A 25408-nucleotide genomic window follows, 5' to 3' on the forward strand; every position below is an offset into this window, starting at 1 on the left:
GATCATACGGTATCACTGGAAGAATACATAACATAATTAAATCCTTCTTAGATAAGAGAAAAATCCAGGTTGTCCTCGATGGTCGTACATCTAAACAATATGATATAAATGCAGGAGTGCCTCCCTGACAAAAATTGTCTGTGAGATGGATATATATGCTGATGACACCACGCTCTATAACAGACATGACAGGAAAACAAATGAACACATATCTAAAGAAATGGCAGAAACACTAGAGGATGACCTCCAATCTGTAGTGGAATGGGGACAAAAATGGATAGTCACATTCAATGCTGCCAAGACTAAACTTGTTTCCTTCAATCACTACAAGAAACCTTCTCTACCACCAATAGCAATGGCCAAAGACTTTTTATCTGAAAGTACATCTTTTAAACTCCTCGGGCTAACGTTTACAGGAAACATGAGTTGGAAAAATTACATTGAGAACATTGCCAGAACCGCTGCGAAAAAGGTAGGTTCTCTCTACTGTACTAAAAAGCTACTAACGCCCGAAAGTATCCTGTACCTCTATAAGGCCACCATTCGCCCATGTATGGAGTATTAATGTCATATTTGGGCTGGTGCATTTGCTACTAGTCTCTCACTCCTAGACAAGGTTCAAAAGAGAGTTGCTAATCTAATATGTCCTGAACTGTCATCTAAGCTTCAGCCTCCGTCCCATCGACGAAATGTAGCATTCCTCTGCCTGTTCTATGGTGAATGCGCCGACGAACTGCAAGCACTTGTACCCCCTCGACATAAATACCCCTGACAAACTCGACAAGCAGCAAAATCCCACCCCTTCACAGTTGAGATCCCTAGATGTAAGAGAGCCTTCTACTCCAGTAGTTTCTTCCCCAGAACCACTAGACTTTGGAATTCCCATCCGGGTTCCTACTTCCCCTACTGTACAGACATGCAGAAATTCAAGTGTAACGTGAACCGACATCTTGCTGCCCAACTCCCCACATAGTACCCCCGTAACTTATGTCCCTGATAGTAGCCCCCTATATCAAAGTGGCAATGCGCCTTGCTTTGGATGAAAATGTAAAAAAAAAAATAAAAAAATAAAAATGTAGAATTTGAATCTCAGCTTAGTTTGAACTTGCATTTCAATATATACAGATATAGGATAAGAATACGCTTCTGACGATCGGAACTACCGTAAAATTACACTAGTGTGTTAACATGATTTTTTAATTAATTATTATTGTTATGCCTATTATCATATGAAATCTTAGTTAATCAACGTTTGTTCCCCTACATCTTTTCTTTATATGGTTTAATAACACAAAATACATCCTACATTTATCATAATGTGATATTGAGTTATGTTTGAAAAAGTCTTGTTTAAATCATTCAAATTATCCATAATATATAATTAATTGAAAAAATCATCCACTTCTCTCTTATCTCCATAATTTTTTTCATTACCTCTCACTCTACGTTGATACAACCATGTTCTAATATTTCTTAATGCCCCTGTGAAAATTTAGAGATAGAGTGAGTTTTTTTTTTCAACATAACCATCTAATTTACATACGTGTGTGTGCACCCCCTACAAACATGTATGTTTGAATATAATAAATCTCTACGTCTATCTACATAAGAATAATAAATATAATATAATAATAGACATGACAAAAATAATACCTCAAAATAATAAGCAAATGGATGAAACTCGCCAGACAACTAAAAGGAACATGAAACATAAATGAACACTATCATGATCAAAAGCACGATAATAATGATAATTATAGAGCCATTATGAATAATTCCAAAGATTCTGGAAAGAATTGAAATAAAATGGAAGATTGAAATCATACAATGGACAATAATGATGAAAACAACGAAAATCTTAAGAAAAATCCATGAATATAAAAACTAACTTTAACGAATCAACAAACGCTGATTGGACACAGATAAAAGTAAAAGAAAAACAAAGAAAAGGAAAATAGATACACACATACAGTGAAACCAGCTACGGCTGATATCATAGAAAATTATTGTGAAAGGTTAAAGAGGACGGAAAGATTGAAGAGAGTAAGTACCAATTAGATCATCACTAGAAAGGTATGAAAGTACTATAATGTCTTGCCATTCAAATTTACAGAATAAAAACACATGTTGTTAGTGAGAAATCAGTGGTAAATGGTTACTGCGATGACACAAAATAATTTACAATGGTTATCTTAGCAGATTTTTTGTCACTTGGATTTCAGGAAAACCCCACTGGTTATTGACAGTGAGAAATAACTAATGACTTCTGTGAAAACTTTTAATGGGGGGAGGGCTTTGCCCAGTTGTAAAATATGCTTTAATATGATATTTTGATTTGTCCAGATTTCGTATATATAGTTATAGAGTCGTGATTTCAAAAGTAAAAAATAAAAAAGTATGTGGGTGCCATCAGCTGAAATCGAAACCAAAAGCCAAACTGTAGCATTCAAAGCTGGTGATGTTAGCACTGTACCAACGTGATACACATATGAACTGATTAAAAATAAACTAAAATTAATGTACAAAATGCATAACGATTTTTTTCTATTTTGACCCCCTTTTTAACCCCTTAAAAACTATTTTACCAAGCTAAAGAGCCATAAAAAAACGGTCCATAAAAAATCCAATCATTTGAGGTGCCTAGCACCGCTCTGTGACTTTTAGTTTTGGAAGAAATAGGGTTTGAAAATATGGAGACAGGCAGACAGGCAGACAGACAGACAGACAGACATAGTGCCTCTTATATATTAGACTAGTGGGGGTATTCAGCGTTGCCCGAGGGTGGAGAGGTTTTATAGTAAGGATATTGATCAATGGAGCCCTAAAAGAATGCATCAAACTCCCTAAAAGAATGAAAATAGCAGCGATTACCCATGCGAGCACACAAAAAGACGTAGTAGCCAGGCAAGCAGGTAGGCAGGTAGGCTCGAATCTGTAATGCTAAGAGGAAAAGGAAATGAAAAAAAAGCAAACGGTTTAGTCGACATATGACGCTACTGCCATTCAAATTAAGCTTAATCATTGCAAAGCGTATGATGACTTTGAAAAAAATGTTAACACAAAAACTGACCCTTCCTTGTAAAAAACAGTCCAGTTGACGGTCAAAGAATTAATGTTATGGGCCAATTTTTGGATATTTGTCGTCCGAGAGACTGAGTTTTCAAACGATACCAATTTTGTCAGTGTTGGTCGTCTGTGTCGAAAGTTTTAGTGAGACATACAAATACACACACTAACAGACAGGTGAGATTTATATAGTAGACTAGCGGGGGGGGGGCACCCAGTGTTGCCTGGGTGTTTGGAGGTGTGTGTGGTTTTGGGTAAGTCAAAACAAAAGAAAAATCGTTGCCCAGGTGTTTATGTCGGGAGGGGGGAGGGAATTTTTTAAAAGTTTTGGTAGATAAGTATGAAGAATCGAACCCGGACCCTTGAGGCGAAGTTGGAAATTAAAGTGTAAATAAAAATGTGCGATATTAACCACTGGGCCACCACGAAATAGTAACGGAAACATGTTTGAATTTATTTAAGTATTAAGAATTGGCAGGTGCCCGTACTTAATGACTTAATGAGGTACACTTTCACTGCGGGGCAGTATTTTATTTACTGCGGGGCAGCTTTTTTTTAGTTTTTTTTGTTTCCCCAAGATGTTGGCGGGGGGGGGGGGTGACCAGCTCCCCATTAAAAGGGGATTGTCCAAATTGAATAGCAATTGTCTGATATAGGGAGAAACTCCACATTGATCAAAGCTGATTGCTTTTGGACATTCCCGGTGATCACACCGGGAACGATGTCTTAGACTCCGTTTCGCTTTTATTATTATACAAAAAAGCACAATCCACGTGCAGCGATCGAAAAATGTTGAATATTTAGCTTTTCAAACTCAGGCAAATTAAATAGACAGGATACCCCTGTTGTTAACTCGTAAATTATCATTTAAACGTAATATAAAAAGTTTTAAGAAATGAGCCGACCGATCACTTCTCTGAAAAAAGCCTTTCTCGGACATACACAAAAAGCAAACACATTTTCGCTTATATATATATAGAAGACTAGCAGGGGTACCCGGCGTTGCCCTGGTGTGAAGAGTGGTGTAGTGGAAGAAATCAAAACAACAGAGGTGTTAATAAAAAAAAAGTGGTAGGTGTGTGGAGAGGTTGGGGAGGAAATCAAAACAACAGTAGGCAGCCCGAGTGAAGAGAGGTGCTTTAAAAAAAAGTGGTAGTAGGTAGGTAGGATCGAACCTGTAACGTGAAGGAGGAAAAGAAGGTGAAAAAAAACCTAACGTCTTAGCTGATGCGTCCACTGTGAAACTGGAAGTTGTGAGCGTTTGAATTAAGGGTACTCAATCGAAAGGAGACAATGACTTGAAAAAATGTAGACAAAAATCCGATCCCTCCTTGTAAAAAACGGCCCAGTTGAGGTTAAAGGAATAAATTTTTCTGGCCAATTTTTCGATATTTGTCGTATGAGAGATCAAGCTTTAAAATGATATCAATTCCATCAAGTTCTGATGCGTCTGTTAGAATTTTTTGCAAGGCATACAAACACACACACATATACGCATACAGACATTTTGCCTTTTATATATTAGGTTATTAAATAATAAACTTATTATTTTTAGTTAAGCAGGAAGAATTTGTTTAAAATGTCACATTTTAAGAATTTTCTAAATAAAATGATAGAATAAATAATGGTAGTGGTCTTGAAACAATGAGTCACAGACATGTTTAGTATATATATATTAAATTAGCTGATAAGAAAACAGCAAAACCACAGCATACTTGCTTCTAAAATCAACAATGTTCTATTCAGATGATTAGACTGAATCTTAAATCATACATTATTTTGTGTACTGTAGTTTTGCTGTTTTCCCTTCTTATATATGCACCAGGCTAAATGTCAGGGGATCTCGGAGCAACAGGGAGGCCCAGAGGTGCTATGCCATGACCCACCAACATGTGGATACGCCCTGACACACCACCAACCCCTGCTCCGCTGCCTTGCATGCCCCTTGGCTGGGATAAGGCTAGGAGAAGGAAAGCTCTGACTTCAAAAACTCCCAATAGCCAGACGGACTAGCTATGAGGTGGTTAACAAACAAATTGTTTTCTTTTCCGGTTGTCCATTGCATCCCCTTTCTCTGATATCACACGTCACCTCCACAAGTGCTGCGAAGGAAGGTTCAGAAGCCACAGTGAGTGGGTTTCTTCTTGGCAAGTTAATGCCCACCCTAAACAAATTCATATGCCAATGGCTTTTCCTTCTTTCCTCTGGTTTGATTTTCTCTCTCCTACTGTGCTACTTCCTCTTTTTTTCTCTTCTATGACAAGACCAGTGGAAATGGGACAAGTGTGAAGGGAGCAGGTTTTGGTGAACCTTGGAGCTCATAGTCTTGACCTCCACACTGGCAGTGGACGCGTGATGGTCGCCTTCTCTTGGAACTGTGATTATCCAGAGGTTTGGTCCTGCATCTATGACTAGGCAGGCCTATTGAGGACAACTGCTGCCCATCCTGAATAGGGAAAGCCCTAGAAAATGTGGGCTAAAAATCGGAGGTCACAGCTGTGTCTGACTGGAAAGCCGCATCCAGTGGGACACCCTATTTTGCGATTGAAACCAGAAAAATTCCAAAAACAAATCCACATATATAACCTTTGGTGAATAGAACATAAGAATCCTGCTAGACCTCAATGACTCGGACAGACCAGCACGACGAACTGCCCTGGTCTCAAAGGAACTCATGCCTCTTTACGTGAACATTGCACTAAGCAAGACCCGACTCTCAGAGGAGGGTAAGCTGGAAGAAAAGGGCTCAGGATACACTTTCTTTTGGAAGGGAAGGGATAAAGTTGAAAAAAGAATACATGGCGTTGGCTTCACTATAAAATCATATATCGTGCATGATCATCAGCTCACACCAACAGCTTTAAATGAGAGACTTATGTCTCTTAGAGTCCCACTGCCTTCTGATAACTTCATTACTGTCATCTCGGCATATGCACCAACCCTAGATGCCGACAGTGCAGTGGAGCGAGAATTTTACCAGCAGCATTGGCACATTCTACACTATGTCATCGTTTGTCATAAAGATAAAAAGGATATCCACATTACTAAATCAGCACTCAGTGTAGATGACTGTTAGACTGACCACCATCTGGTCATCATACATGCTAAATATACCACCAGAAAGAAGCCCAAATTTGAATTAAAACAGCAACCTCGGAAAAAAAATATAACCTCTCAAAACCTAACAGAGGTAAAAACAAAATACCAACACACCATCGAACAACACCTTTGTATAAACCCAACCAATTCTTGCGACCTGGAAGAAGAATGGTTGTCAATCAGTAAGATCATTAATGAATCAACCAAAGTCACAGTCGGTTTAAAGAAAAAGAAAAATCAAGACTGGTTGGATGAAAACTGTACTGAAATTAATCTACTTATTCAAGAAAAGATAAACGCTCGCCATGCTTATGAACAAAACCGCCGAAGCCAGCATAAGACTAACATCTATAGAAACTGCAAAAAACAATGTCAATCAAGATTATGGGAACTAGAAAACAAATGGTGGCAATTGAAAGCTTTAGAATTGGAGGGTTTTAGAAATTTCCATGCGGGTGTAAAACAAATTTTTGGCCCTATCAGATCCTCAACCAGAACACTCCTTGCAACAGACAATGCCACCATCCTCAACAATCCACAATCAATTCTGGATCGTTGGAAGGAGCATTTTGCCACTCTACTCAATAAAGAATCTGCTGCAGATGAGAACTTTCTCAAAATGGTCCTACAGTACCCAGCGCAATTATGGATGAATGCACCACCATCCTTTCCAGAATTTCAAATTGCAATGGATCAAATGAAAGTAAATAAAGCACCCAGGCCTGATAATATCCTTTTTGAACTTATCCATCATGGTGGACAACATCTGAAAACAAGGCTATTCACTCTCATTCTTAAGATGTGGGAAGAACGTCAAGTACCAAAGGATCTGAAAGACGCAGTAATAGTAACCATCTTCAAAAAGAGTGACCAAAAATCATGTGGTAATTACTATGGGATTGCCGTTTTGTTCATAATGGAAAAAAATCTTTGCCTGCATACTACTGAATCGCTTGCTGCAAGTCCCGGAACCAGTCCTCCCAGAATCTCAGTGTGGCTTTCGTGCCTCTCAGGGGACAATAGATATGATTTTCTACGCTAGATAGCTGCAGGAGAAAAGCAGGGAACAACAGAAACCCCTCTTTCTTGTATTTTATGACCTACAAAAAGCATTCGATAGCGTTCTAAGGGATGCAATGTGGAAAGTTCTCAAGCAATTTGGTTGCCCAATCCACTTTGTAGAATGCATCCAGGCACTGCATGATGGCATGTCAGGATATGTATCACATCAGGGCAAGGAAACAAAAAAGTTTTCAGTTACCTATGGACTAAAATAAGGCTGTGTCCTTACACCTACTCTTTTTCTTATATTTTGCTGCAAGGTTGCACAAACTTCTTCCAAATAATCCGGGGGTGGACATTAGGTACCGCTATGATGGGGGATTTTTGAAGCCTGCTAGACTAAAATCTCAAAGCTTATTGAAATTCCAACACATCACAGAGCTCCAATATGCAGATGACAACATGGTCTTTTGCCATCGCAAGGAAGACATCCAAAGATTCGTAAAAAAATTCACAGCAGCCTACCATCGCTTCGGATTCTCTGTTAATATCGGTAAGACAAAAGTGTTAGTACAACCAGTACCCAACATCATCTTACAGGACATAAGTATTCACATAAATGACAACACTTTCCATATTTTGGTAGCATAATATCAGAAAAGTGCTCAATTGAGAATGAAATAGAAAGCCAAATTGGCCTTGCTATGGAGCTTTCGATAAACTGATAAAGCACGTCTTCAAAAATAAACATCTATCAATAAAAACTAAACTCATGATGTACCACGTGATCGTTATCCCTATGCTTTTGTATGAGTGTGAGACATGGACGATGTACCAAAGTGATCTCATTAAACTCGAAAAATTCAACCAACAAAAACTTCGAGCTATACTGAAAATCAAATGGTAGAACTATGTAACCAACACAAGCATTCCTGAGAGAGCAAACATCTGCAGTATTGAGGCCACCACCATGAGGCACATAATCCGTTAGTTGGAGCACATCCTCAGAATGGATGAAAACAAGCTCCCTCAATAAACCCTGTACTTGGAGCTAGCCACAGAAAAAAGATCTATCGGACACCCTCTATGGCGATACAAAGACCAACTCAAGTCCACCCTAAAAACACCAGATTTGATCTTCACATCTGGGAAATAACAGCTCTGGATCGGTGCCTGTGGCGCCAATCCATCATACATGGTACCAAAGGATACAAAGCAAAGACTGGTGGAGATCTCAAGAGGCGGGCAAGAAAAAATCATGCTGAACAACCTCACCCCCTGCCAAGCATTGCTTGCTTTCTCTGCCCAAGCAAATTCCAGGCTCAGATTGGTCTGAGAAACCATCTGCAATATAAACACTGAGGGAAGAGAAAACTAAAATTCTCAGATACGAGAAATTAGCTGCAGCCGATGATAAATGAATGAATAAATGCAAAAGCTTCATTTATCATTCCTATATTGCCATCAAAATGAGTTCCTGTTATTTAAATCAATAATAATAATAAAGCAGAGTATTTTGAAATACTGTATATATCATAGATACAAAACGCTCAAAGACAAACTTTGTATACCTAATCTGCATAATTATTTTTTAATTTGTTTTCTTAAGTTGTTCATAATAAATTAATACTTGGTTTTATTCGTTCATAAGTTTATTGTCCTATTTTTCCATATATATATATATATATATATATATATATATATATATATATATATATATATATATATACACACAATAGATATCTCGGTATTAACAGTATCCAATTTAATTTAAGTGATTTAATAACAAGAGGATAAATTCTTAAATCTTTCTTGATTCATTTTCAGAGGCAGTAATTGAAATGTAACTAACCAGAAAGATATAGGTTAGTGATCAATAGAGAGTAGAGAGAGGGAGGTTACTGATTGCTCCCTCTCGTTATCGACCAATGTTTTTATTTCTGGTTATTTAATTTAATGAAAAAAATTATAAGTTAAAAAAAATGTGCACACACACACACACACACACAAATTTAGACGAATTGATTTCCTTTTTATTATTATGCATGAAATATTTGATTATTTATGCGAAAGGTTTGTCTTTCGTTCACTTTACTTTTGTTTACTTTTAACTTTTTTTAAAAGACTTTTGTTTACTTTTAAATGAAATTTTTAATATTTATTTAATATTTAACATTTTGGTTTCAAGCTCTTCACGTTAATGTCCTGTATAGCAGCTAGTCTAGACGTCTTACATTTATCTCAGTATTGTTACCCCTGGCTATATTTAAGTCATATAGGATGCAGTTGATTATTGTGTAACCTTTGCTCAATTATAAACTATGTAGGCACTCTTCTAGAAGATATCCATAGTTGCTCGAGCCAGAAAACAAATCAGTATCGTTATAATTAGTACATCAAGTTATCCTACTTCGGGTAATATTAAATGTTAATCAAAGTTATCTCCCTTGCATTACTCTAGTTTTATCAGCGCCTTTGCATTTGTCGTTATTAGTCTGAGGGAGATAACTCTATTTTACTAAAAGATTCGTTTATTTTTTATACGAGAATTTGGGACGCTAAAACATTTAACATTACAAAAACATTAATAACAAAAAATGTAAAATGCGGCGATATTGTCATTTTTTATTAAACAACACATTCGTGTTATTGTAAGAAAAATGACGTGACGACTTTATTTTAATGTAGCAATTTAAGTTAATCTTTATTAAAAGAACCTGCGACTACGTTTTTTTATTTTATAGGCAAAAAATGGTAAAATGAAAATAAGGGACCTAGTTTTGAAAGCCGATTTATCATAATTTTTTGTAGGTTTCCGACTACTTTTCGATTGTATTTGAAAGATTAATTTCCCAAAAGAAAAAAAATATTCGTACATGCAAAAAAAAATGATGAAAAATATTTCCACAGCGAGCTAACTTATCAGCTAATTCATTTATTTATTGCTGACTATTATCCTCATCTTTTAGTTATTGTTTTATGACGTTTCGGCTAACTTACCTCTGGCCTTCTTCATCAGTTGTTGGCTTAAACGTTGTGAAACAATAACTAACAGATGAGGATAATAGTCTACAATAAATAAATGAATAAACAATATTCATTTCAATAAACATTTCAATTAATTAAATAATATATAATGCAGCTAAATTTTGGAGTTAAATAAATTCATTGAAAAGTAAACATTAGTTTTCTGATTCTATTTCAAAGATAATTTGTAAAGTCCATAGATATTGAATTAAATAATAATAATAATAATAATAATAATAATAATAATAATAATAATAATACCTTGTTTGTACAAAAAATAGCTTAATTAGCTCCTAAAGGCGAGAGATTCTCTCTTCCTTCAACCGAAAGAAAATAAATTCCTTGTCACATGGATTACACGGAAGCCCAAAATTTCAGATAGTTGAAATAGGCTGTCTGAAAATGACGTCAGGTAGTTAAAAGAAGGTAGAAGGTGCTGTTTTTCTTTTTTTTTTCTCTCAGATGTACATCCGTACATTCCTATCGTGAACCTTTGTCTAATGTTTATTATTTTTTAATTTCATTATTTATCTATGTTCCTGTTTTTAAATAAATAAAAAAAAAAATAGTTTTATTTTTCAAGATTATATAAAAATTATGCTGTGCCGAAAGTTTCACATTCATGCAAGCAAGGAAAATATTAGAATTGTACATATAAAAATTATACGAAACCTATAATTCAAAAACAAAAGTAGAAATATTTTTGCAATTATATTTTTTTTTTGTGTGTGTGTGTTAAATAAACACTGCTTTTTTTTTTTTTACATAGGCATCACCACATTATCAAGGCCAAGAGGCCACTCAAGGATAAGGGTTAAAGAGTGTACAGTAGAAATTGGGCAATATAGTAATCATTAGTAATGAAAATTTGGGAAATTTGATAACTTATATGGAACGGCTCATCAAGAACTTATTTACGTTAGACTTGAAGACAACCATATTGTAGTCAGCCGGAAAGCAGGAAAACGGAAGACAATTCCACAGGCGTGCAGTTCTAAGAAAGAAGCTTTGTTCATGGAATCTACGTTTAGGTTTAGGCACAGATAAAGAGTGGAGGGAATTATTGATAGTGTTTACAGCTAGACGAGTGTTTCTTGTGAAAGTTTGGCGAGGGGAGACCATAGATTGAAGCTCAGTTGAACACTTTCCATGAAAATAACGATACATCAGAGACAAACTTGCAACATCTCTTCTGTGAGATAGAGGTTGCAAGGAAGAGAAAAGGACATCTCCTACGAGGCTACGAAGTCTATTTTGAACTCTATCAAGGCAGGCCAAGTCCTTTCTAGCAGCTCCTGCCCAGATGTGGCAACAGTATTCCATCCTTGGACGTACCTGGCTCTTATATAGATAGAGAATAGCATCAGCAGTGAGATATCTACCGGACCGATAGAAAGATCCCACCATTTTTCCAGCGGCCTTGGCAACAGATTTGATGTACGTATCGGTAGTTCGAGAAATTAATTTTTCTTCAAGTTATATAGAATTTATGATGAGGGACCTTAGGGTCTTTTTCGTAATGTTCCTGTAAAAATTAAAAAAATTTTTAATAGTTACAATTTACAATGCCCTATTTTCATAAAAAAGCAAAAATAAATTTATGCATTTTTTTTACTATTGAAAACCATAATTTTAGTAAAGGTATGTTTTGTTTAAACAAAACAGGCCGCATGTGCGTGGTCCTCCTCTGGTGCTGCATGTGAGATGACGCCACAAAAAATAGTGAAGAAATGATGAATATGAGAAGTGTGAAGGGCCAATGTTGCCTTCACATTTTCGGCAGGTTTTAGAAAAATCTAATGGATGGGGCAAAAGTTATGGGGTAAAAAGTGTAATTTTTGCAATTTTGGGGCATTTGTGGCCCTTTTTGAGCTTCTGGGAATGCCGAATCCCCGTGAAAATGGACAAATGGTGCCGTTTCACGCCTTAAGACATGTATATCTGAATTCAGCACCATGCAAAACCACTATATAGACATACATATCATGTTTTTGAGTAATATGACAAAAGACCTCCAAAAAAGCATGTTTTTTTAGCCCTAAAAGTCCCAGGGGGATGCGAACCAGAATTTTGCCAGGGTCACCCATACTGAATTTATTTTAAGAACAATGGCCTCCACATTTCGGCCAACTTTCAGGAAAATCTAATGGATGGATCAAACGTTATGGGGCAAAAAGTGTAATTTTTGCCATTTTGGGGCATTTCTGACGTGTTTGGAGCCCCTGGGGATGCCGAATCCCAGTGAAAATGGATAACAGTGCAGTTTCAGACCTTAAAACATGCATATTTAAGTTGACCACCGTGAAAAAACACTATATAGTCAGACATATCAAGTTTTTATTGAGAAATATAAAAAAAGAGCCACAAAAAGGGGTATTTTTAGCACTGAAAGTTCCTGGTGAGGCAAATCATAATTTTGCCAGGGTCACCCATACTTGATTTATATTAAGAACAATAGGCTCCATATATTGGCCAAGTTTCAGAAAAATCTAATGGATGGATAAAAAGTTATGGAGCAAAAAGTGTAATTTTGGCGCATTTTGACCTCTTGAGCTCATGGGGAAGCAATTTTTGGAAAAAAAATTTTTTACTGTGCACATCTATTTAATGAAATACAATTTGTGTCAAAATTTCAGGACAAAACTAATGGACGGTTATCTGGCAATCGTCCGGAATAACGGACGCACGGGTGGATGCACAGACAGATGCATGGAAGCACAGACGCCACTAAAAACAGAGGTCCCTCTCTGATAAATCGGGGAACCAATAATACATTTCCACTAAGATTTAAGTACAAATAATGTATTCATTATATTTTGTGAAATCTCACCTGTCTGTTTAAATGTATGTATGTATGTTTGTATGTCTGCCTAAAACTTTCGACAGAGGCGACGGATTTTCACGAGATTGGTATCGTTTTGAAGCTCAACCCTTCAGACGAAAATATAAAAAAATTGGCTAAAATATTAATTCGTATGTTTTTTTTTTCTTTTTCTCCTCTGTGATACGGGTTCAAGCCTGCATGCCTATTACCACTTTTAAAAAAAAAATTTTGTTCAATACACATCTCCAAACACCCAGGCAACACCGGGCACCCAGGCTAGTCTATTATATAAATCTCACCTGTCCTTTTCAATGTATGTGTGCATTTATGTTTGTCTGCCACGAGATCAGTATCATTTGGAAGCTCGACCCTTTGGACAACAAATATCGAAAAATTGTCTTAAAACATTAATTCCTTTACCCTCAACTAGGCACATTTCTACAAGGAGGGGGTCGACTTTTTCGACAATATTTCCGAAAGTCATCCCCTCTTTTCGATTGACTACCCTTAATTTAAACTTTCGCCACTTCCGGTTTGGCGATGGACACAACAGCAAAGACGTCAGGTTTTTTTTTTTTTTTTCATGTTCTTTTACTCCTTTGCGGTATGGGTTTGAGCTTGCGTGCCACTACTATTTTTTTTCTTTTTTTTGATCAACACACACCTCCAAACACCTAGGCAATGCCGGATACCCAGGCTAGTCTATAATATAAATTTCACCTGTCTGTTTCAATGTATCTATGTATGTATGTCTGTCTATAACTTTCGACAGAGGCTACGAATTTTCACAAGATGTATATCTTTTTGGCCCTCAGCTCTTTGGACGACAAATATAAAAAAATTGGCTTAAAACATTAATTCCTTAACCCTCAACTGGACACTTTTCTACAAGGAGGGGTCACTTTTTTAGCCAATATTTTCGAAATTTTTAGTTAAAAATGAAGACAACAAAAGGAAGTCTCATTTCAACATTTAATAAACAACTTTATTTGTCATCTGCGGTAGTAAAAGAGAGAAACAAGTTAGTAGGAGAGTTCATTGTTCATGTGCATTTGTATTTATAGTAGTAGTGAAAAGAGTTTCTGGTGTGGGGACGTAGATTAGATATCTGACAGGCCTGTTGAAAGAGAGAGAAAAGTGTTTAATGTGTTTACGTGTTGTGGGAGCGTGCATCCGATAGTAGAGACAGGGCAAAGGGTTAGTGTCTCATGGTAGGAAAGAGTATGTATGTGAAGCGCACATGAAAGCAAGTTTGGACGATAGCCATGTTGGCTTGTAATGCCCAGGAAAATGTCTGCTGCCAGTGAAAGTCAGGGAGAAAGAGAAAGAAGAGTTGCCGATTTTGCTTTTTATGTACCCAGTCATATGATTGAGAGCTGAAGCCAGGGAGAAAATGGATTTCAAATCTTGAGCCGCAAGAATTAACTCCTGCTACTGTGCTTGTTGCAAGTTTGTCTACTACAAAGTTATTCCCTCTTTTTGATTGATAGCCTTAATTTAAACCTTTGCCACTTCTGGTTTGACAATGGACGCAATGGCAAAGACATAACTTTTTTTTTTCACATTCTTTTCCTCCTTCACGGTACAGGTTTGAGCCTGCCTGCCTGCCTACTACCACTGTTTTTTTTTTTTTGCTCAACACACAATTTCAAACACCCGAGCAACGCCGGGCAACCAGGCCAGTCTATTATATAAATTTCACCTGTCTGTTTAAATATATGTATGTATGTATGTATGTATGCTTCCAAAGGGCAAATGAGCCCTTTTTCTGGGTCAATGGCCAACTAGCACCGTGTGTGTTTGTGTGTGTATATGTGTGTTGGGGTGGAGAGGGCTCCCGTAAGCCGTAGTGAAGGCAACCTTTCTAGGAGAAGCAAATCTCTGATATAAAAAACCATAAAGCGGGAGACCAGTACACGCATTAAGCTGGTCTGCAGTTTAATTTGTTGCTGGCTATCTTGCTCTTGCTTGTTGCTGGATCTCAACATTTTGAACCAAGAGAGAGACTTAGCTGTCGTACAAAGCTAAGACTCTGTAACATTATCTGTGTATAGATACTCTCTAAGGCATTTGTCTATCAAAATGGTCTTGTGGCAATGGAAGTCATTTTTGGGCTCATGGACTTAAAGTGTCTGAGGGAGTGGCACTCGTCTGACAAGACGTTGCAATCATCATCATCATCATCATCTCATTTGACAGAGGCAACAGATCCTGACAATATCAGTATCATTTTGAAGCTCGATGTCTCGGACAACAAATATACAAAAATTGGCCAAAAAAATTAATTCCTTCACCCTAAACTAACTAATTTTGTAGAAGGAGGGGGCATTTTTTTTACAAGACATTTTTGTAAGTCATCGTATCAGTTGGATTGACTTCACTTAATTTCAACGTTCCTAACTTCTGTGTTGTGTCATGGAGCATTGGTAAGACAGCTACTTGCCTACTACCACTTTTTTTAGCACCTCTGTTCACTCTGGCTGCCTATTGTTGTTTTGATTCCCTCCCCACGCTACTACCATTTTTATTTTAAACACTTCTCTACACATGGGCTGCCAACTGTTGTTTTGATCCCCCCCTCCCTCCCGCTACTACCACTTTTTGTTTTACCCCTTTCTCCACCTGGTCTGCCTACTGTTGTTTTGATTCCCCCTGCCCCCGCTACTACCACTTTTATTTAACACCTCTCTCCACCTGGACTTCCTATTATTATTTTACCCCCCCCCCCCCCCAACATACACACATCTCCACATCCGGGCAACGCCTGGTACCTTCGCTAGTTATTTGATAAATATTGAACATTTCATTAAAATTGGTTAATTTCCTGATTTCTTGGTGACTTTTTAAGTAAAGGGAGGGGTCAAAATGTTTATGCATTTTGAGCGTTGGCATTCATTTTGCACGTACCTATATTTTACAAAAAAGGCAATTCGGAATCTTAACTCTCTGTCCTATGGGAGGTAACTCTATTTTACTAAGAATTGTCAGAAAAAAATGATTGTTTTCAATCACTTCATTTAATGTAACAAAGTTTTATAACATTAATAACAGAAAAATGTAAAATGTGACGATATTGTAATTTTTCTTAAACAAAACATTCGAGTAATTTTAAGAAGAAAAATGAGTTTTTAACTACTTTAGTAAAATAGAGTTACCCTCCTTAGAACAATGAGTTAAAATTCTGAATGGCCACATTCAATATGCTCGGGCGTCTCCATCATATGAACTCAATCAGGTGCAAATGGAATATTTCTTCTGATCTACCCAATATTCTCCTTGTGTGTCTTTTTGTATCTAACCACAAACCTACATAAAAAATATCAATTTTAATTACTTTTAAACATTCTTGAATCTATAATAATGAAGTGCATAAATTTTATTTTTAATTATTTGTAAATGCTTTTAAAAGAAAACTAACCTTCGATAGTTTGGGTATGAACAGTGTCATCATTAGAATTGGCAAAATTTTCCTCGTGGACAACTGTAGAATGTTGATAAATTTCATTTAGTTAATAAATATTACAATTACTCTGCATTTATCGCCACATCTTAAAATAAAATAGTCACATCGTTTTTTGTTGGAATTTTTTTTGTATCGATAATAGTGCATCCCTCCCTGTTTACATTTATTATTTTTTATCTGGTTCTTATATTTGATTTTTTGTATTTCGTATCTTTTATGATTCTTAGTTTCGTATATATTTTGGGTTTGTACGAAACTCCCTTTAATTTGAAGAAAAGAGAAATGCTAGCTCCTTGATGACGTCACGAGCCCAGCATGAATTTCGGTCTCTTTGGAATTTCTGGCGATGAGGCGTTGTTTCATTGCCCGGCGCAGACAAGGAATTTTGGAGCCTCCTTCAAAGAGAACCCAGCAAGAATACCCCGGACATGCGACGAGGCATGCTGCTGAAAACTATCTATGTGGCTACAGTCTGCACGTATTTGGAAGGAGTGTAATTTTTTAAAAAAGACCTTATATTGCGTGGCTACGGTTTGCATGTAAATGGAAGGAGAGAAATTTCTAAAAGGACTTTAAATCGAGATAAAAAAGAAAAAGGCACGTGCCTGACTGGCTTTCAATTTGTGAGTATATTCCTGAAATTTATTGCTTATGAGAGAGATAGATTAGGAACTACTTTTTGAATTATATTGTATTCAGTCATGAATACGACATCTTCATTATAAGAACAGAGTATAATGATTTAAAAGGACTTTAAATTGAGATAAAAAAGAAAAAGGCACGTGCCTGACTGGCTTTCAATTTGTGAGTACACTCCTAAAATTTATTACATATAAGAGTGTGATTAGGAACTACTATTTTGAATCATAATATTGTGTTCGTTCATGGATACGACATTGAACCAGTGTTATTTTTTTCATTATTGGCATTCTTTGAATTTAATGCCCGCAAAGGGAAAAATTTGCAACTAATTTTATTGTAAATAAAATCTCTTCTTCGTTTTGAAACAAGACCTTTATATTTTATTCTTTACCTCCCCCCCCTTTTATTTCATGCTTTTATTTTTTTTTCAGGCTAGTTACTTTCGCGTTGAATTTATCTGAAAGAGGATAAATTTCCGACATTTTTCCCCCTACAATTCTTCGAAATTCTGTTTTCTTAATAAAAAAGTAGTTGAAATATCGTTGAAAAAATAACAATCCCTATGCAATTAGCGTTGCTTTTTCTTTCTTTTTTGTTATTAGTGTTGTTTTGTAATGTTAAATGTTTTAGCATCCCAAATTCTCGCATGAAAACATGAACGAATCTCTAAGAAAAGTGTAGTTATCTCCCTCAGAGTAATGACAACGATTTCAAAAGCGCCAAATTTTTTTGTTTCTTTTTTTTTTATATATATATATATATGGTGGTGCATTCCAAAGCGCGATAACTCTTAGCAACTTTTGACAACAATTGTTCTTTCTTTTCTTTTTTTTTTTTTTTTTTTTTAAAGAGAGAGGGGAGCACAATTACCCATGGATCATATTAAATAATACTTTTTTTCTATAAAAGAAATCAGCATCATCATCAGTAGTAGTAGTTTAACGTCCGTTTTATATGAAGGCATACGCCAGATCGCTTTGAGTAATCAATTTCAAAATGAACCTACTTCAGTTTATGCCTTTATTTATTTCATTTTCTTTCAAATCCAAGCTAATTATTTTCATCAGTCTTTCCTTAAGAACTGACTCTGCTAGTTTCTGTTCTACTTCTTTTACTAACTCAATACCTTGTAGAGGAAAAGAAATTTAAGAGAAATTAAATTCCTCTGCCCCAAACAAAATAATAATAAAAAAAAAAAGAAAGAAAACACAATGACACCTCCTTCTCGTTTAAAATGCGCCGCATTTATTTTTCAACAAAATAACAAGATGAACAAGCAAAGTCCGATCGGTAAGAGTTCTTGTGAAATCATTGAGGTTAGAATATTCAAATTAGGTTGGTTGGTTGTTTTGTTTTACGGCATATCAACCCTTTTCAGATTATTTAATGCCGAATCTGGTGATTTTGAAGAACGATTTTTGGTCAGAGTGGACCTGGGATCAATGGCAATTAAAGGGTGGCTCCACACTCCCTAAGGCCTGCAAGCTGGAGCCTCACCATCGGATATAGTTTAAGGTCATATCCAGGACCATTCAAATTAGGTGAAAGTCCTTAAGTTAACAAATTTACTGAATTTCCATTACTGACAATTACTATATTGTCCAATTGACTACTGTACACTTTTTAACCCTTATCCTCGAGTGGCCCCTGAGCCTTGATAAGTGGTGATGCCTATGTAAAAAAAAAAAAAAAAAGAAGTCCTTTGTGGAATTACTAAGCTTAAAAGGTCATGTTAGATGAAAGTCCTTCGTTAAAATAATAAGATTGGAAGGTGAAAGTCATTTGTGATAATAATGTCCTTATTTCAAGGTTTTTGTTTTAACTGGCGAAGTTCGCCTCATTCGAAAGTCCCACGAGGAAAGTAGTCTGTTTTTAGTAATTCTTATAGAAAATGTACAGAATGGGTGCGCGTGTGCATACGTGCGTTTTTTTTGTTTTGGATGCCCGCATGGCGTGTGTAATTATGGTTTCGACAGATTTGAAAACGACGATGAGATGAAAACAAGAGACATGTTCTAGTGTCAAGTTGGAGCGAAGAGAGAGAGAGAGAGAGAGAGAGAGAGAGAGAGAGAGAGAGAGAGAGAGAGAGAGAAAATGTTTGTTGCGTGTAAATACTTTTTGAATCGGATTCCAGCACAAGGTTGCTGTTGCTGACATTTGGTTTGGGAAAGCATTAAAAACAATCTTCTAAAATTTCTCATTGGTTGATATTGTCACGTGGTATTGTCTTCACCTACGTCCGCCAGAAATATTCCATTTTGCTTTTGTTGTTGTGAGAAAAGTGCGTTGGTGTATTTGAAATTATGTCGTTGCTAGAAGAACTTATTTTTGTGCAAATGCGTGAGGAAATTAAAATCAATGAACGTTCGTTTATTTGCACTTAAAAATACCTTATATTTATTAATTCTCATCTAACATTCCGAGTAAAGGATTCTATTCTATTTTTCATTATTTAATATTTTAAAATTCATTATCGTTCTAATCAAATACGGTTCTATGTAGTTATGAAAAAACTAATTACGAAGGGAGATAATCCATTACGTTGTTAACTGCTAATTACAAAATTATGTGTAAATAAAGGTCATATTTAGTACTTATAACAGTTAAATGGAGACAACTAAGGCCGTTTGATGTTTCAGGTCTAGTAGGTATTAGAAAGCGTCTATGATTTATTAATTGATTTAATTAAACAGATACAGGAAAGGCTACGATAGCTTATTTAACAAATTAAGAATCTAAAGTATATTTTTAATCTTAGAACTGATTATTTACCCATGGGTTTAACCTACATCTGCTATTCATCCATAATCTACTTGGGTTAATCATGGCTCCAAAAACCAAAATTACAATTTGTGTATTGTCTTCTTGGATACCTAAATAAAATAATATATATCCTCTAATAATTATTCTGACAACAACACCACCCAATAGCTACAAATGTGCTTCACTCCGATGAGAAGGTGTATACCCTTGCATTTTTGGATAAAACATTTAGAACAAGGGTAAATAAACCAGCAGGAATTCTACAAGCTTTAGATGTCAGATAACAAAATCAATTCATTTCCAATCCACTAATTGCTAATTTAATTTTTTAATAATAATTGCTAGTTTATTGCTAAGTTGTTTTATTGATCTGGAAAGAGTACCACTTATTTCACCATCTGCTGCAACTAAATACTAAAAATGCTCACGGTTATGGAACAGTGTTTCCAGCCTTTGTTGAGCTTTATACTTTATCTATATTACTTATCCAGTTTAAAATAATAGAAACCATATTTGCTTATTAGATTTGGATCCTTCGTTTAGACTACATCATTGCCAGCTATTTAACTCTACATTAAAATTTGATCCTTGTATCCGAGGATCCTTATTGTTATAAAAGGTTATACCTCAGTTACATTTAAGGTGTGATAGCAGAAACCTATTCCTGTGAAGACATCCCTGTATGGCATCTAGCCTTTTATTCAAAATTTCTTCTTTAGAATTCACTATGCAAAAGGCTTCCAATAAACATAGATGGCACCTTTTTGATTTCCCAGGGCTGTACTTCCTCCGCCTATCCACTACTGACCATTTTAATTCAAAATCTTTATTGTTTCTATTAAGTTCCCTGACACAATCCCCTAATGCAGTTGTATTCCTTTTTATTTCTAATGCTGATTCTTGTACCCTCCCCCCTGCTATCGTTAACATCTTCTCTATTAGTTTCCAGTTTCCATCTCTGGTTCCTTTTTAAAGGATATTACATGGTTTCTCTATCTTTCCTTAAACACGCATTCCATAGCTCCAAGATATATCTTCCTAGTATTGTCGGTTTTTATCTCGCATTTATACACTATTTTTGACGTTAGGCATTTCCCACCCAATGGACAATTCCCAGGTATTCTGCAATTACATTTTCTGTCTAAGACACTTTCATTCGATGCTAACTCGTTATTATTCCTTATTTTGCTGATTTTCCTATTGTTGGAGCTAATTATAGTGTTAGTTAAGTTGCTTGACGTCGAGAAAGATAATTTTACTGAGTTTCTATTTATTATTTTGCTTAATCTATTCTCCAGGGGGAAGTTTTTATCAATTATTCCATAGAATTCCCTAGGTATATTGCTTTTTATATGCTCGCTGAACGGTGGATTGAACCAAACCTGTCTCTTGCATCTATTTCTCTTATTAATCGTACCCCCGTCATCATAACCTGTTCTGCCGTCATTATTACTCCCTCCGTTCCCATTCTTTTGATCATTATCAACGTATCCCTTATTGATCTTTGCTTTCTTTCTAGCTCTCATTGCCATATTATATGAAATTGTGCAGTTAAGTTTGTTGTTCCTACTATTATTGGTCCTATTATACTCAATTTTTCCATTGTATCCCGATCTCATAAGGCCATCATTGTAATAATCCTTGTTTTTTATCAAAAAGGCTCTCATTCTTAGAAAGTTTTGAAACTCTTTTGGAAATGTTGGGGATCAACGCCTTCTTCGTACACTTCGGATGATTCGATTGGTAATCTATGTAGAATATTTTCTGGTTGGGTTTGTGATATGGTTCATATGTGTTATCGTTTAAGTTGAGGGTAACATCTAGAAAGTTAACTTTCTTGTAATTGCTGTCAATTGTTACTTCTAATCCCAATTCCTTAAAAAAACTTCTAACGTTTTTTCTTGATTTTTCCGTAATACGATCACTAGAATTAACTACAAAAAGTGTGTCATCCCTATAAAGCCCCCATTTAAACCTGGAATTTTCCTGTCTAACTCCTTTAGTAAGTAAAGGCCAACCAAGTTAGTAACCTACGAGGAGTCTGGGGTCCCCCATTGTGACGTCAAAGTGGCCCTCCCTATCTTTTCTAGTCCACAATTCTCTGTTATATCTGATTAAGATTTTCCTAGCAATTTTTATAATTTCAATTTCCAATTGTATCAAATCAGTTTCCTCTTCTGCTAGTTTAAGTGCTTTCTCAAAGTGTAGGGGAAATAGAAGGGTAGTACGCATCTATGTCGAACATGATAAATTTGCTTTTTTGGTTTTTAGGGAACCTATCGAACCACTTGATTACTTTGCCTGAAGAAATCCAGAGGCTGTGCTTAATTTTGGATTTTAAGGTTGGTATGATTCTGTCTAGTATCTTTTTACTGATATTACCTATGTCGGATGCGCATGGGGCTATAAGTCTAATACTGGGTTTATTATTGAAATCCGGTTTATGGTCCTTCAATAAAAACCGAGGATTAAATGGGGTGTAAACCTCTATTTTATCCTGAATGTTCATTTTCTCACAAATTTTTAATGCTAAGAAGTTGATTCTAAATAGACCCTCTTCAGTTGCTTTCTTATACTTATTATTAAGTTCAGTTAGAATGAGATTGTTATATGTTTGAAAATTCATACTGTAAATATTCATAGTTTTATCTGCTGGAACCATAAGGTTAGGGTTGTCCACTATTTTTTTGAAAGTCTTATTAATGCTTCTTAACTTTGGGTTTAAATACTCATGCTTTTTTTAAAACTTTTAAAACCTTTACCATATTTATCAAGTCCAGCTGAAAGCGTTCCAAGGATTGCAACTGTGGTGGGCATTTTCTAGTTTTAATCTGGTAGAGTTTGCAGTAGTTCACGCTGTCTTCCTCCAAAGGGTTTCCATTCACACTTTTATCCGAAGCGGTGGCGATGTTATTATCCTCAATATTTTTCATAGTGCGGTGATAAACCTTCCATCTGATTCTTTTAGTACTCTCTATAGTGCAGTGTACACTACAATGTCACTGCGGGAAAGCATGTGAAGTTTCCTCCCAGTGCTTACATTTTTTTTTTTTTTGTAAATTGGATTTTTTAAAAATTTCCTTTTAGTTTTCCTTTATCTCATTTTATTTTGCAAATGTTAAAATTAGATTTGGGTTAAGATCTTTCAAAAAAGATCATATAAAATTTTGTATACACAAATAAAAAAGAAAGATTATGAAAATCATTTTAATATTACGCATTATTAGAAAGAAAAAAGAACACTTCTTATCACTTTTTAAATTAGGATAACACCATATAGAAAATAAACTGAAGTAGTCGCAATGTGACTGACATCTTTGAAGTCTCGATAATGGCTTAAAAATAAAAATAAAACAATACACTGTAGAAACTCATCAATTAAATGTTACCATGACTTTTATTAGGTGGATTTCTACCAGTAATTTACTTTGATTTAAAAAAAAAAAACTATTATTATCTGTTTTTCATAGAAGGGCATACTTTGTTTTGCAAGAAAATTAAACATCACAATATCTAAATATTGAATATTGCTGAAGAAATACTCTGCAAATACCAGAAAAATAAATATTTATAAGCTTAAAATTAATAAAGAAATCCACAAAACGCAGGCAATAATTTTAGATGTGAATGAATTAATAAATTTTAGAACCGTTCTGAAGGGGAGAATTGGAAAGGGTAGATAAAAATGGCACAAGTGGGGGGGGGGGGGGAACTTTAGTGTTGAGTTCTAAACTGCTTCAAAGCCCTGTAAATAAAAATGTTACTTTACATTAAATTGGACAGTACTTTACATGCACACCACCATTCACAAATGAGTATATTTTATCTGCTCTTAATATTTTAAAACTTAAAAAGAAATTACAATTTAAATATTTGCCAATTTTACAATAACTGTTTTTTTTTTTTCAGTTTATTATTACTTTTTACTTTTCCAGATAAAATTAAAACGTTAAATTATAGTATCCATTCTGATCTTTATTTTTTGTGTCTTTATTCATTGGAGGGAAAATCCTTTAAGATTGATGATTTAAAAAAATGTTGCCCTACTCCTGTGTTCCTCTTTTTGGAGGTAGCGTGATTTTCATTACATTAAAAACCGATCATGTGCCTAATTTTGCCATCGTAGGAAAGCAAATAAATATTTGTTTGAACATAATCAAAATAAATGAGAGAAAAATCGAGGTTTTCCTCGAAAGTTGCACGTCAAAACAAGCTTCTCTCCTTTAATAATTACAAGAGACCTTCTCAACCACTGATAGCCATGACCAATGATACTATGCTTGAAAGCTATGTTCAAACTTCTTGCTTTAATATTCACAGAAAACATGAATTGGAACAAATACATCGAGGGCATTGCCAAGGTTGCTGCAAAGAAGGTTGGTTTTCTCTACCATGCTTGAAAGTTACTTCTGAAAGTATCCTGCATCTCTACAAAGCTACCATTCGCCTATGCATTGTTGCTACATGTGGGCTGGTACATCTGCTTCTAGTCTCTCACTCCTAGACAGGATTCAGAAAAGAATCGCCAACTTAGGTCCAATTTGTTGACCAAATTCCAACCTCTGTCCCATGCCAGTTTTACAAATATTTTAATGGAAAGTGCTCCAACAAACTACAAGCCCTTGTACCCCCTCAACATAAATACTCCTGACTAATCTGACAAGCATCAAGAGATCCCTAAGATGTTGGAAAGCCTTCTACTTGAATAGTTTCTTCCCTTTAACTACTAAACTTTGGAATTCCCTCCTGAGTCCTTGCTTCCCTGACTGTGCTGACACGCAAAAATTTAAGTGTAATGTGATGTGAACAGACATCTTGCTGCTCAACTCCCTACATAGTGCACTTGCAAATTTTGTCCCAAATAATAGCCTCTGTGTCTTGTTTGGGGTAAAAAAAAACAGTAAAAAAAAAATTAAAATATGGAAATTTTTCATTCTTTTGTAATGTTTGCTAAAAAATAAATGCAATAAACTTTTCTGAGCTGTTGCCATAAGCTATGTCTTAGAAAAGGTGATTTACACTGACAATTAAATGTAAGAATAAATGTTGGAAAAATTAGTAAAAATAGGTAAAAACATGAATGCAAGCTGTTTGGGGAGGCAAGTAAATAAGAACAACACAGTCAATTGTTACAATGCAGAATAGTTAACAATGGAGAAATCGTAGACAATAACAAAAATCAACAAATACCGTATACCAAATGCTGTAAAATTCAATTATCTATCTTTTATACGTGCTGAAACTGTTTTTAAATTTTCTTTTTCTTTTAGCTGTCTTTGCAACAAATAAATGGTTACTTCTTGCTTAACCATTGGGGATTCCCGAAAAATTATAAAAAACATAATCTATAACTACCACTAACTCTAAATTTGGAGGTTCAACTGGAATTTATGGTTAGTTGTAGAATAAGTTATTTGTTTACAACTTTTCAGGAATTAAACCACCCCACCCATTAAACACTAAACGGTGATTTGTTTTGTTATTCAGTGTGTAAAAACCACTTTAAACAACATATTTTGAGA

Source organism: Euprymna scolopes, chromosome 36 (genome assembly GCF_053919585.1).
Source record: "Euprymna scolopes isolate OS-2025 chromosome 36, ASM5391958v1, whole genome shotgun sequence".
NCBI classification, from domain to species: Eukaryota; Metazoa; Mollusca; class Cephalopoda; order Sepiida; family Sepiolidae; genus Euprymna; species Euprymna scolopes.